The sequence below is a fragment of the Drosophila arizonae genome, chromosome 2 (assembly GCF_054131065.1).
Source record: "Drosophila arizonae isolate 15081-1271.41 chromosome 2, UAZ_ARI_1.0, whole genome shotgun sequence".
Taxonomy (NCBI): domain Eukaryota; kingdom Metazoa; phylum Arthropoda; class Insecta; order Diptera; family Drosophilidae; genus Drosophila; species Drosophila arizonae.
Window position 1 is genome coordinate 10,856,168 of NC_142922.1, and position 12,722 is coordinate 10,868,889.

The following is a 12,722-nucleotide window of genomic DNA, read 5'->3' on the forward strand; positions in this document are numbered from 1 at the left end:
CTCTGTACCAATGGAATGGAATATATTCCAATAAGTATGTTTATCAAATTACAAATTGTTATTCGGGTATGCTGAACAATTTATTACAAATATTGTATTCATATTAAAGCTGTGAGATTTGTGAGTTTAATATTAAACTTAATCTAAGCAGCATTGCACTTGATTGGGAAGAATAAAGTTTGGCCTCAAGGAAACATGTTAAAGCATATTAGTCAATTATATGATAAGCACAATATTCTGGCATAAATACTTATATACAATGATTTCACTACAAACATATGTATCTTCGCCCCATATTTCACTCTGGCCATTCAAGGTATTTAGTTGACTTTAAGAGATTCGTGCGAGCGTAATAGATCTTTGACACATTTGTGCCCGCTGGCTGAGCTATTTTCCGGACAGCACAGTGTGAAAGTTTCAATGGCAGCAGCTCCTCGCTCTGGACGCAGTTCCTTTTCTGGTTGCAGCTAATTGGATTTGCTTGGCTTTCTTTCTCGTCTCAGCCAAATCTCGACCATTATCCAATTACGCAAAGAGCCGAACTGAGTTAGTGTTGTTAAGGTCAAAGTTAAGCCAGGCCGTGGTCGAGCCGCACTCGAAATCCAATTTTGATAATAAGTGCGAGAGTAGCAAAGCACCCAAAAACGGATGCCCATTTCATAATAATACAATTTGCGCACAATTATCTCAACAAATTTCGCTGTGACCACAGTGCACTTCAAATTTTTTGCGCTTTGGCTTGTTGCTGCTAATATTGTTGCTGTTGTTGTTGTTGTTGCTGTTGTTGTTGCTCGACTGTTCGTTTTGTTGGCAAGTGGTGGGCAGCATGGAGTTCCTTTGCTCCGCTCAATGCATGTAATTAAATTGAAATTTCAATATTGCCCATGGACATGGCCCAGCGGATGGCAGAGAGCAGAGAGCAGAGAGCAGAGACCCAGGCAGCAGCTGTCGCTTCATGGTGGCACTTGCTCATATTTTTATTTTCATTTTCATTTTCGTTTTCGCTCCGCCCATAACAGACCAGCTCAGCCCAATCCAGCCCCGCCCCGCCCCGCCCCGTCCGGTTCTGTTGATTTATAAGCCGTGGCCAAAAATGCTGCAAAATTAAAGTGTAATTTATGTGCTTGGTTTTGCCGCGTGTTTGCCGCTGAATTGCGAGTCCTGCTTATCCGCCTGATGTCTCAGTTGGCCAAGTGCGTAATGCGGGGCGACCTTGCGGCCCAGTGACCCGGGCAAAAAAACTCGCTGAGCTTAATGTGGCCTGGCCAACTTTGGCCCCGCTACCCTCTCAGCACCTGCGCCACACACAAACACACACACACATATACAGGCGCGCACACGCACAAAGTGTTAATGTGTTTATGTGGATGACGCTGGCTGCCTTCTTGCCTCCAGTAGGCATGGCTGTCTGCCCGCCTCCTGATGCTCGTATGTCTGCGCCTCTGTCGAGTGTCCTTGCGATGTGCCGTTTGCCACTTGAGTTATTTAAATTGCGTAAGTGCGGACGGGGCAATGGCGATAGCGCATGAACAAGATGGGGCTGTGACTGGGGCAGGGGCATAGGCAGGGGGGCAACATGGGGGCAATGTGAAAAGATTGATAAAATATGTTAATTGCGCTTGTTGCTGTTGCATAGCCCATGACGACCCTGGCCCAGAGCCATTTCGTGATCACGGCTCGAACGGCAGCCAGCCCCTGCATGAGATTGTCGCCAACAATGCTGAAAAGTTAATTTTCTTGCCACTTGGCAAATGTAAATTAAAAACATTTTAATTATGTTTATGGCATACTTCAGGGCGCTGCCTTTGCTGTGCTCTATACAAATTGAAGCGACAACCTGCATTCCTCCGGATATACGCATCAATCTCTCCCCCCCTCCCTCTCTTCCCCTCTCTCTGTAAGTGTAATCTGCACAATTATTTCTTCGGAGTTTCGAACTAAGCAAACTCTTTGCATAATCGTTGTTATCATAAATAAATTAGGAGCAGAAAGAAGTTCGAACTGTTAACTTAAGTAAAGTAGGAAGTTTGTTAAGCAAAGCTTAAATATCTCAGCTCATTTACAGCTCGAATAGGCGAGTCCAAGTTGGCTTTGTCTACACTAATTATCCGCACAGAGTTTCCTAGCAAAGTTTTCGCTGCAAACCCTGGGTATCTTCTGGTCGAGCAGCTCCAACTTTGTCAGGGCGCGGCGGTCGCCAACGGCAGCTCCAAACAAATCTACATCAAAAATTGTATAGAGCGAGCGAAATAAAGAAATTCAAATATGTGAATGGGAATATGCTTTGCATTTTACGCTTGACCGGCAGCCCCCACAGACGGATGCTCGCCCATGTCCAATTGGACAACCTCTGACTCAGTCAGCAGCCACAGGCAGAGACACACGCAAACATATTGTTGTGTTGTGTGCATGGGAGCGCGTTCCCTTCACTGTTATTGGCAGCCAATCGAGGGGGTGAGAGAGAGAAAGAGAGAGAGAGAGAGAGAAAGAGGGAGCAAGAAAACTGCCGCTGTTGCTCTTTTCTTTGCACAGCAATTACCGAGTTTGCATATGTGTGAGAGTGTGTCTGTGTGCGTGAAAGGGGGGTTAAGGGGGCAAGTGGGCAAGGGAGCAAGGGGGCCAGTGCTGGCCCCAGCCAAATGTTACATAATCAAAACCAGGGGAATAGCTACAACAAAAATAGCCAAGCAACTGAATTCAAGGAATCTTTTCGGTAACCTTAACTTTGCGTAGCCACAAAAACGCTGTCGAGTTGTTTTCCAACTGTAACTGAATGTAAGCCAGTGCCTGTATGTGTGTGCGTGTGTGTGTGTGTGTGAGGGAATGTGTGCTGTTATGTGTGTACTCGTGGGCTGTGTGTATTTCCTTCCTGTTTGGCGTTTTGGCTTTGTTGACTCAATTTCCGTATTTAATGACCCGTTACCAAATATGCCCGAAATTTTTAAGCCAATTCCAGAATTCAGCTCGAGAGCAAGCGGACAATTTCATACCGACATTTCTGTTGTCCTCTGCTTGGTTGGTGCGCAGCTCACGGTGCTCTCGGCAAAATATAACTCATACGCAGCGTATATTAAAATGGGGCGAATTATAAAACGCATCAATTTGCTGGAATTATCGGCTTTGAAGCTCATCACAACATATTGCCGCATTTATACCGACTCCCAATTCCCCTTTGGCAATGAAACGGCACCGAGCACATTATACGAGCAGCTAATGGCAGCGTCTCTCGGCTCGAAGCGACGAGGAGACATTGTGGGATGAAAACAAATAACGAAATGCGATACGCAATTATAGCCTAATCCTAGGCAATAATCAAATGCCATAACCTTGCCCAGGACTCAGCTGAACTGTGTGATCTCGCAACTATAGCAACAGCAACAACAATAGCAACAACAGCCACAACAACAACAACAATTGTGGCTATAACAATAGCAACATGTGTGGGTGTCGCATTGCTTTTGATTATGGTGCATAAATGTTTTTTAACAACGGCAAACAAAAGCAATCGAAAGACCAAAAACGAAAAAACGAAAGAAAAAAAAAAACGAAAATCGAAAGGCAAAAGGCGACAAGCGAAAAGCCCCGAGACTGAAGCGTAAAATGAAAATCAAAGGCGTTTGTGGGTTTCACTTTGGACAATGACAGCGTGGACCATTGGCCTGGCATTCAGATCCCGAGCACATAAACAACAATAAATACGGCTGGGCCGTGCCCACCATTGAGCATATTATTGGGGCCAGGCATCGGGCGAAGGCATCGATTTGGCATGCAGGCTACGTTCCGGCCGCTCTGATCCTGTCGCCGATGTCCGGCTGATGTCCGGCCGATGGACCGAGCGTTGCTTTCAATCCTTTTGCGCCAATAAACTTTTTTATGTTGGCTATTTGTAACCTTTTTCGGATTTAACCATCTACCACCCCCCCACGATGTGGCCTAATAGCGGTTTGCTTTCTTTCACTTTGATTTAAAAATATGTTTTGCCCCCGCTCCACACTTAACGGACTCCTTTGGCTGCATCTTAAATAGATATTGGCGTAAGGGATGTGAGCCGTCCTCTCATTGTTCAACTGTTTGCTTCTGACTTTGTAACGCATAATTTGAACATAATAGCCCTCTATCGTCCTGTCATCCATTCCATTGTGTCCACTGTCCATTGTCCCAGTGTACCATTGTCCCTCCTCGCCTGCTCTCTGTGCGAATCGAGATGTTTGTGAAATTTGGCAAGAACCTTAATTCTCCTTTTCATTCCTCCCTTTGCATCCGCATCCGCATCCGCAGCTGCTTCTTCTCGTTTTTAATATTCCCCGTTTGTTGTGTGCATTGCACTGCGATTACTGCTGATTGTGTGAATTTTCAATTTTGTGTGTGTTTATCGGTTAAAGTGCGTGCTTTAAAAATTTATTACCGTTAAATGCAATTCATTGATTAATTTATAAACCAACGGCACTTGATCCGACATGGGCTCATTGAAATATTGATAAATACTACTTTATTTACCGATAGCCCCAGCTGTCTCTGCCTTCTCTCACCCTCTCTTTCTCTCTCTCTCTGTCTCTCTGTCTCTCTCTTTCGCTGTTTGTTTAACTGTCTGTGTAATCAATTTAAGCCTTAATTATATCATTTTGTGCATATACATATGAAGTGAATTCTCCATTTCAATGCGGGCATACGTATGAATCTATTTATTTCGAAAAATACATAGACTTCTGAGTGGCTAAGCATTAACGGGGCTATAACATAATCCGACCAATAAAATGTGTAGCCTGTCGAACTCTGAGTCCAACTCATATGAGCGATAATATGATTTCATAGACCTGAATCTGAATCCTGACTTGGTTCCGTTGTAAAAGAAACTTTTTATTTTCACTTGCGCCTACGGTTACTTCTATTTGCCTCTCCTGGACTCGCAATATTTACGCCTTGTCACACAGCGCAGTTTTATGTGATAAATTTTTTATGTTATACGCAAAGTTTTCATGAATAATTTGTTGCGCAACATAAAACAGATGAGTTACGAGAGACAGAGAGAGAGGGAGAGAGATAGAGAGAGAAAAAGGAGGAACCAGAGTCAACTACTAAAAAGTCAGCACGCGTGCTAAGCTCAACTAACAAAATAAATAAAATTTGTATATACAATAATCATATACAAATTGCGCCGAAGTCAATGAATGAATTGTTAACTGGCATATCAGAATGCGTCAATAAAAAATCATAGAAATATGATTCAGCCACTCGTGCGTGATGGCCAGAGATCATCACCCACTCGCTAACAGCGTCTAGCAGCCATCGACAGCCCCCAATGTTCCCCATACACACACACATACACACAGACAAATGTCAGTGTCATCAACGTTATTGTCATTCGTTTGTTCATAGTTTTCACACACACACACACATACACCGACATATGTAGGACAGCATACATACACAGGCTAAGCTTCAGATTGTTTGTTACACATATCTAATAAATTTACATTTTTATCGAAAAAGTTTCGAAGCATTCGCTGTATTCTCATAGTCTCTCATATTGTTGCTCTGCTTGAGCGGAAATATCAAAAATAAATCTCTTGGTATGTTTCCGTTCCTAGAATACCAAATACACACACTAACAATTATAATTGGCGCACACCAGCTCACACACACACACACACACACACACACTAACACACACACACTAACACACATACACATGTTATTGAAACAAAAACATCAATTTGCGACTTTTAATGGCATCATCATTGACTCAATCAGTTGCGAAACTTCCATTTGCCACACATTCTCTGCTTTTTTATTCGTTCTCTTGTGTTTCCCATTCAATGCGGAAAATACAGTGAATCGATGGTAATTAGCAGCGAAGCATTTGCCATTCTATTGTCGCAAATTATATGAATGCAAATTGGATGACATTTGGATTCTATGCATATATATATATATATATATATATATATATATATATATATATATATATATATATATATATATATATATATATATATATATATGTGTGTGTGTGTGTGTGTGTGGCTTAGCATAGTTAAGTTCTGCAATTCTTGAAGCAAGCCAACTTTAGCTTCATGCAACATTTTTCGGCCAGCCTGAATGGGCAAATTGAATGATTTGTGACTTTGGCAACTTCTTTGCCTACTTCCTAAGTTGCTCCAGTCTAGCAACTGCCTTGCGACTCCCTTGAGCCTTTTGTTGCCACGGCAGGCAGACGCAGCGCAGCGTGCTCAATATGTCACCACGCCCCAAAGTATTCCAGATTGGTTTTACCTGCCATCAGGTAGGATTTTCCTGTTTTATTAGGGACCCGCCTATTGTCACACGCACACACGCACACAGACACGCACACACGCACACAGCAGCTTTCTTGTGCCTGTTTCTTTTGTGCTGCAAACTTTGTTTGGCAGTTGTGTTGCTTGTATACCCTTTACATTGTTTTGTAGGGTATCACAAGCTAGCACAAAGTTTTCAAAGACACTCGAGTGGCACGTACACAGAATACGCCCTCATTAGTCTGGCTCCTGCAGACTCTGTGAACGTTCGCTTGCCGCTGCTGCCCATCAGCTAGGCATCCTGTCAGCAGTCAGTCAGTCATTGTTTCAAGCCAAGCACGCGACAATTGCGAAGAGGAAAAGACAAACTTGGTGACAATTCTACAGATTTTCAAGAATTTAAAACTGCATTTTGGCTACTGCTATTTTCCAACTGATTTCAATCGATATGGCATCTATATCATGAATATTTATACCATGTGAAGTTCCTGCTCATATTGTAGGTTCAAATGCAGCAAGAGAGAGAGAGAGAGGGAGAGAGAGAGAGAGAGAGAAAGAAAGAGAGAAAGAGAGGGGGCTGTCGGTGTATTAACGTAAAAACTCGTATGCATGGCTGAGTTTCCATGGAGTCCCTCCCTCTCTCTCTCTTTTTCTCTTTCCCCCTCTGGTTGTACCATACGCCATCTGGTAGGAACGAAGATTCCTTTCCACTTTATGCGTTCCCACAACGGATAAAGTGTATGGCGGCGGCTGTCGAGGGATCGCACATTCCGCTTTGCGGCCACCAGCGCGGACATACAGTGCGTATGAGTTATGCAGATAACGCCGTGGTTACTCAGCGAGTGTTACTCAGAAGCTGTGTTACTCAAAGGCATCGTATTTTCTGTCTGCATTTTATTTTTCTTTTTCATCCGCTACCCGTTAAAGTTGCAAGTGAAAGCGTCTTTGCCAGATTTTTCGGACTTTTCAAGCCTTCCAAGCCTTTCACTGCATATTTTTGTTGGTGTCTTTTGGCTGCAGCTGTAAATCCCAGAAATATGTTTATATTTTCCCGTTGCCTAAACTTGGGTTTCGGATTTGGGAAATACAATATGGGTTTTTGAATTTACTGTTGATTTTAACGTCTATCGAAAATATCTGTATCAAAATGAATATAACTATGATATGATATAAAATGGTTATTAAAATAAAAAATAAAATAAAATAATATATGTATAATTAAATAAGTATATATTTAACAAATAAAATAAATTCTCTTGAAAATATAGAAAAGTAGAATTATTATTATTATTATTATATTAAATTATTTTTAAATTATTAGATATTACAACTTGATTTTTGAGCTCAGTTTATAAAAATAATTTTTTACACTTGAAAAACTAAAATAAAAATGAAAACTAAAATATATGCAGAGAACCTACATGTAGCGGAGCTTTGATGGCTTCTCAAATTTATGCATGAGTGGGTAAAGCCATTGAGGTGTCCAGGGTATGTAGACTATCTTTTGCGGGTTTCTAGTCAAGAGTGAGCTATATAGTTTCTAATTTATTTATGAGCTAAATATAAAATATAACTTTTAATTATACATATACTAAATAGGTCTGCTCTATTCACTTTTGCTCTATTCCACTCTATTAACTTTGCAACCAAATTTATCATCCATCTCATTCCCAATTTGTTAGTATACTAGAGGTAATTGGCTATTGGCTTACCACATATGCATATAAGCATTGCTGACCGTGCAGGGTATTTGGCAATCGAAACTACCTTTATGCAGCCTCTCAGCTTGCGTTCAGCTCCTCACACTTTTCGTTTCAGCTTTTTTCCTGGTTATGGAAGCGCCTGGCTTTTCTTTGGTTAGGTTTCTTTTTTTGATTTTTACACGTTTCTCTTTATTTTTGCGGATGTTGTTGTTGCCCTTAGTGCGAAGCTTGGCAAATTTAAATTAAAACTTCGGCACTTTGCATTCCATCGTTGACTTTATGACTTGGGCTAACATGACAATGAAATTGCGCTTCCCTGCTGCTCCCTCTGCGGGGGAAGGGAAGTACGACGCGTGTGAGAAACTTTGAGTCGACATTTTGTGGTTGTAAAGCGTTAAACGCTTAAAACTTAAATCAGTTTTTTGTTTTCCCTTTTCTTTTCGTGTTTTTTGCTTTCTTATTTGCTTTTGTTTTTCGAATTATCGCTCAAGTTTAGCAGCTGAAAGTTCTCCATTTCTCCAACACCAGCCACACTCATCTCCATCTTGGGTCTACTTCGTATCATAAATTGCAAAACGCGTTTGCATTCGCGTGAATTGTTTCAAAATTTTGTACATTTTAATTTGCTCAGACGCTGCTTATGTGCCACATGAAATTGCAGGCGAGCAGCTCGCCTCGCCCTGATGCTGATGCTGATGCTGACTGAAATGCTTCTTTGAATATTTTATACATTTTTCATTCGCGCTTTATATCGCAAAATAATTTTCCACACATTCCTGGCGTAACTTTGACATTGAAGCGAGTTTCAATGTGAGCGCACGTATGTGTGCGAGGGTTTGCGTGCGTGCGTGTGTGTGTGTGTGTGCACGTCTGCCTCTTTGCAAAGGGATCAGCAACATTATGCCACGAAGCTGGACCTGCTGCTGGCTCCTGCAATTGCATGCCTTGGCCTTTAGCACCCGCTTGTCGGTAAATTTGCATATGTGTGTGTGTGTGCGTGTGAGTTGGTATTCATTTTGTGCTGAAATTTATGCAATGGCTTAAATAACCGCAAAAATGCCATTTTACCCCTGGCAAGTGACAAAAATGTGTGCGCTTAGGAAAAATAATTATGCAACACAAAAAATTCTGTTGATATTTTTTTTCCTCATTTTTTTTTTATTGTTGTTGGAAGAGTGACTGAGTAGATTGGAAGGGCTGGCAGAGGTGGGTTGGTCCAGCACTTTAAGTATTTCGTGTCAAGTGAAACTTTGTGCGCCGCAAAGAGCTTTTCTAAACATTTGCAGATGGCCCTCGGTTGCAGCAGGTGGTGTGTGTTTACATGCATGTTTAAATTGAGTTCTTGTTGGCACCGATTCTGGCCGGGCTCTGCAAGGTGGGACAGAATGTGTGGACCACATTTAGTTTGTTGATCAAGTGTTCGAGCAGAGCTGAACCTCTGCAGCAGAATGTGCTTAAAGTGTTTCGGGCAAAGGTGCTTATACTCTATATTGTATACAGCATATGGAAAAGCAATCGCAAGCAATTCTATATCAGAGTTTCCATTTTCAGACACACCCACACACACTCAGCGACAGGCAGACAGGCAGACAGACATTTTCTTTCAGTTTGCCTGTTTATGCAAAATCAATAAACAGCTCGGGAAAGTGTCAAAAGCGAACGCATGGCAAATTCGTTTTTACATGTCAAAGAGGTTAGCACCAGGCAACAAGATGATGAGGCGCTGTCAACAAGGCCAAGAGCAACAGTCGGAGCAGCCAGGAGCAACAGCAAAGTATTGCCAAAGTTTAGCGTTAAAGGGTTCAAAGCTCACTCAGGGAGCGTAGAGGCGTTGAGGTGTGCGTGCGTGGGGCCACAGCAAGGTATCAAAAATCAATTTCCTGCCAGCTAGACCAAATGAAAAGCGAAAACTTTTGGTATTAGTTTGCCAAAGTGAAAGTCAAGCTGGGCCGGCAAAAAAAAAAAAAAAAAAAAAAAAAACAAAGCCAAAAACTTCAAAGTTACTTACAACTTTCACCTGGCGTCGGCTGCGTCGGCAATAAAAAACATCGCAGTCAAAGTCAAATCCGTTGCCGCAATCAGCCAAACAATCAATAGTTTGATTAGCTCTGACTACTACGTGTTGACGCTGACACAACAACAACAGCAGCAACAGCAGCAACAACAACAACACTCAAAATAGCAACCAGAACTATAGAAGGGAATCAGCTCTGAGCCAAAAAGTTTTGACAGCAAAAAACTTTTAACTGTTGCTTATCTGTGAGCGAGCCAAACTTGCAGCAGCAGCAGGAGCAGCAGCAGGAGCAGGAGCAGGAGCAGAGGCAGCAACGCCTACCACAAGAGCTGTTGCCCGCGGCTATTTAGCTGGCATTCATTTGAGCAGATACACATAGTGCTAGTACTAGAGCGTTTAATGTGTGTATGAGGGAAAACAACGGAAAGTCAAATGGACAAAATATGCGCATAAATTTCATAGCTTTAAATGGCAAACAACTGCAAAAAATAAAAACTTGCAAATGCGCACAGATAAGCGCATACAACTGAGGCAGAGAGCACAACAAAAAAAAACACGATAACAAAGCAAAACATTGACAACAACAACAATAACAACAACAACAAGAAACAGTTGTAGCAAAAAACAAGCTCATCAGCAGCAGATGCAGAGGCAGTAGCAGGAGATACATTTAATAAAATTAAACAAATTGCAGAGCCCGTTACCTTGCGGCCTGCTGCTGCTGTTGCTGCTGTTGGTGTTGCTGTTGCTGTTGGTGTTGCTGTTGGTGTTGCTGATGTGGCGCAAAGAGCTCTTGCCGAGTCTTTGAATTATTGTCAACGAGCGACAAAGTTTGTGTGTGTGTGTGTGCGTGTATTTTTTTCTCGCTCTGCTTTTATTTTTTACTTTTAACAAATCCCAAGACTGCCACGCCCACTGCTTGTTGCCATATACAAATGAGTTGTCTGGGGGCGCGCAGCAAACGACAATTCATGTAAATTGCTTAATTTATTAGACTTTTTGCCGAAGCGGACGAGCAAGAGGGCGTCCTGCCTGCCCGCCCGCCCCTCTACCCAAATGGTTGCCTCGCACATCCGGCTGAGCCATGCGGCTTCCTGACTTTGACTGTGTCGCGACTTTGGCTTAAGTATTTCATTGCCTCTTGTTGTTGTTGTTGTTGTTATTTCTGTTGCTGCTGCTGCTGTTGTTATTGTTGTTGTTGTTGTTGTTGAATTACTGGGCTTTTCTATTTGTACGCTGTAACAATTTCGTGCCAGGGCTTTGACGGGCTTTTGTTTTATTTGCCGGTACAAAAGTTTTTCCCAACGATCTCTCTTGACGCTTCTACATTTCTGTTTCCAGCATTTGAACATATTTCTGCTGCTGCTGCTGCTGCTGCGTCGCTCTGTGAATTTGTTATCTTAATTCTTGTCATTTAAAAAATCTGCCACCATTTGTTTTTAAATAAAACTTAAGGCAATTGAATTCGTAAGCGCAAAGTTTGCATCTTCTCGTATTTTTGGCTAACTTTTATCGCGTCATTTTTGTTGGCCCCAATCTGCTAGCGCTCTCTCTCTCTCCCTCTCTCTCTCACTCTCTCTCTCACTCTGTTACGCATACGCCCTGTTGCCATTTAAAATGCGTGGAAAATGGGCAACAGGCACGTAATGAAAGCAACGTACGCTAAGTTAGGCAAGCATTTCTTAGCCCACACCCAGCCTGGCTGAATGCCCCACCTGGCGCCTTTATGTGCCGCTGTTCTGTCGTCGTCAGCTTAATGGCAGCATTCATACAAATCACGGCTGCCTGTGCCGGATCCCGGCTGCCATTGCACTTTTCACTGCTCCTGCTGCTGCTGCTGCTGCTGCTTCTACTGTTTCCCTTTTCTTTTTTTGGGTAGTGGCATGAATAATATGTACACGGAGAAATTCCATAAAATGCAAGTGAAAAAGGGAAAAGGCAGCGAGCGTAAAGTGCAAGCAATGCGCGTCAAGCCATCCACACAAACACACACACACACACACCCAAATTGAACACACACAAACACACACCCAGTCTCGCTCGCACAACCTGATTCATGCACGCTGTGGTAAGGCACGAGTACCCAAACTAGGTTACAAGTTGCAACTTGAAACTTGACGCCGTTACTTTATTTTTGGCAGCAACGGCAGCAACTGCAACCCGAAACTGCAGCAAGTTGCAGTGCAAGAAAATAAGATAAATGTGCAACATACCCGATGCGCTGGTGGGCGGAACTTGCGCTTAGTTCATCAAGTGCTGCCGCTTCACAAACACACAACAATGCGGATGGTACGTGGCATGCCACAATGCCGGCTATCACTTAGCGCCGTATCGCGTCATTTGGCACTCAGAACCAGAATCAGACTCGGACTCGTGCTCGGACTCGGACTCCGCTTGCTGAGCCGGCTGGATGCACACCAGAAACTGGCCCGAACTGCTTCACTTTGTTGGCTGCTGGCAACTGGCAGCTGGCAGCTCGCAGTCGTTGCACAGCCGATGCGGCGAAAGGACAGCCGAACGGCTGACTGACTTGCTGCTCTCAATTCGCCGTCGCCGGCCGACTTCGAATGCGAGAGGCAGCCCAGTGGGATGCCAAAGAGAGCCGAGTGCGAGCAGAGAGCACGCATACGCCGTGTGGGGCGCTCTTAAGTCTCGTATAACAGTTTCGTCACTTGCAATGCTCCATTTGCCAGCTGTGCTGTATGTGTGAATGTGCATGTGTGTGTGTGA

The 12,722-nt window shown here is 43.1% G+C and overlaps 1 protein-coding gene across 1 annotated transcript in view; it reads right to left on the minus strand.

Moving 5' to 3' along the window:
- beat-IIb (beaten path IIb) overlaps positions 1-12,466 on the minus strand; it is a 36,148-nt gene extending 23,682 nt beyond the window's left edge. Inside the window, exon 1 of the mRNA XM_018000790.2 lies at positions 12,206-12,466. The gene's annotated coding sequence lies outside the window, so the exon portion shown is untranslated. The remainder of the gene's footprint in view (positions 1-12,205) is intronic.
- Between the last annotated feature and the right edge of the window lie 256 nt (positions 12,467-12,722).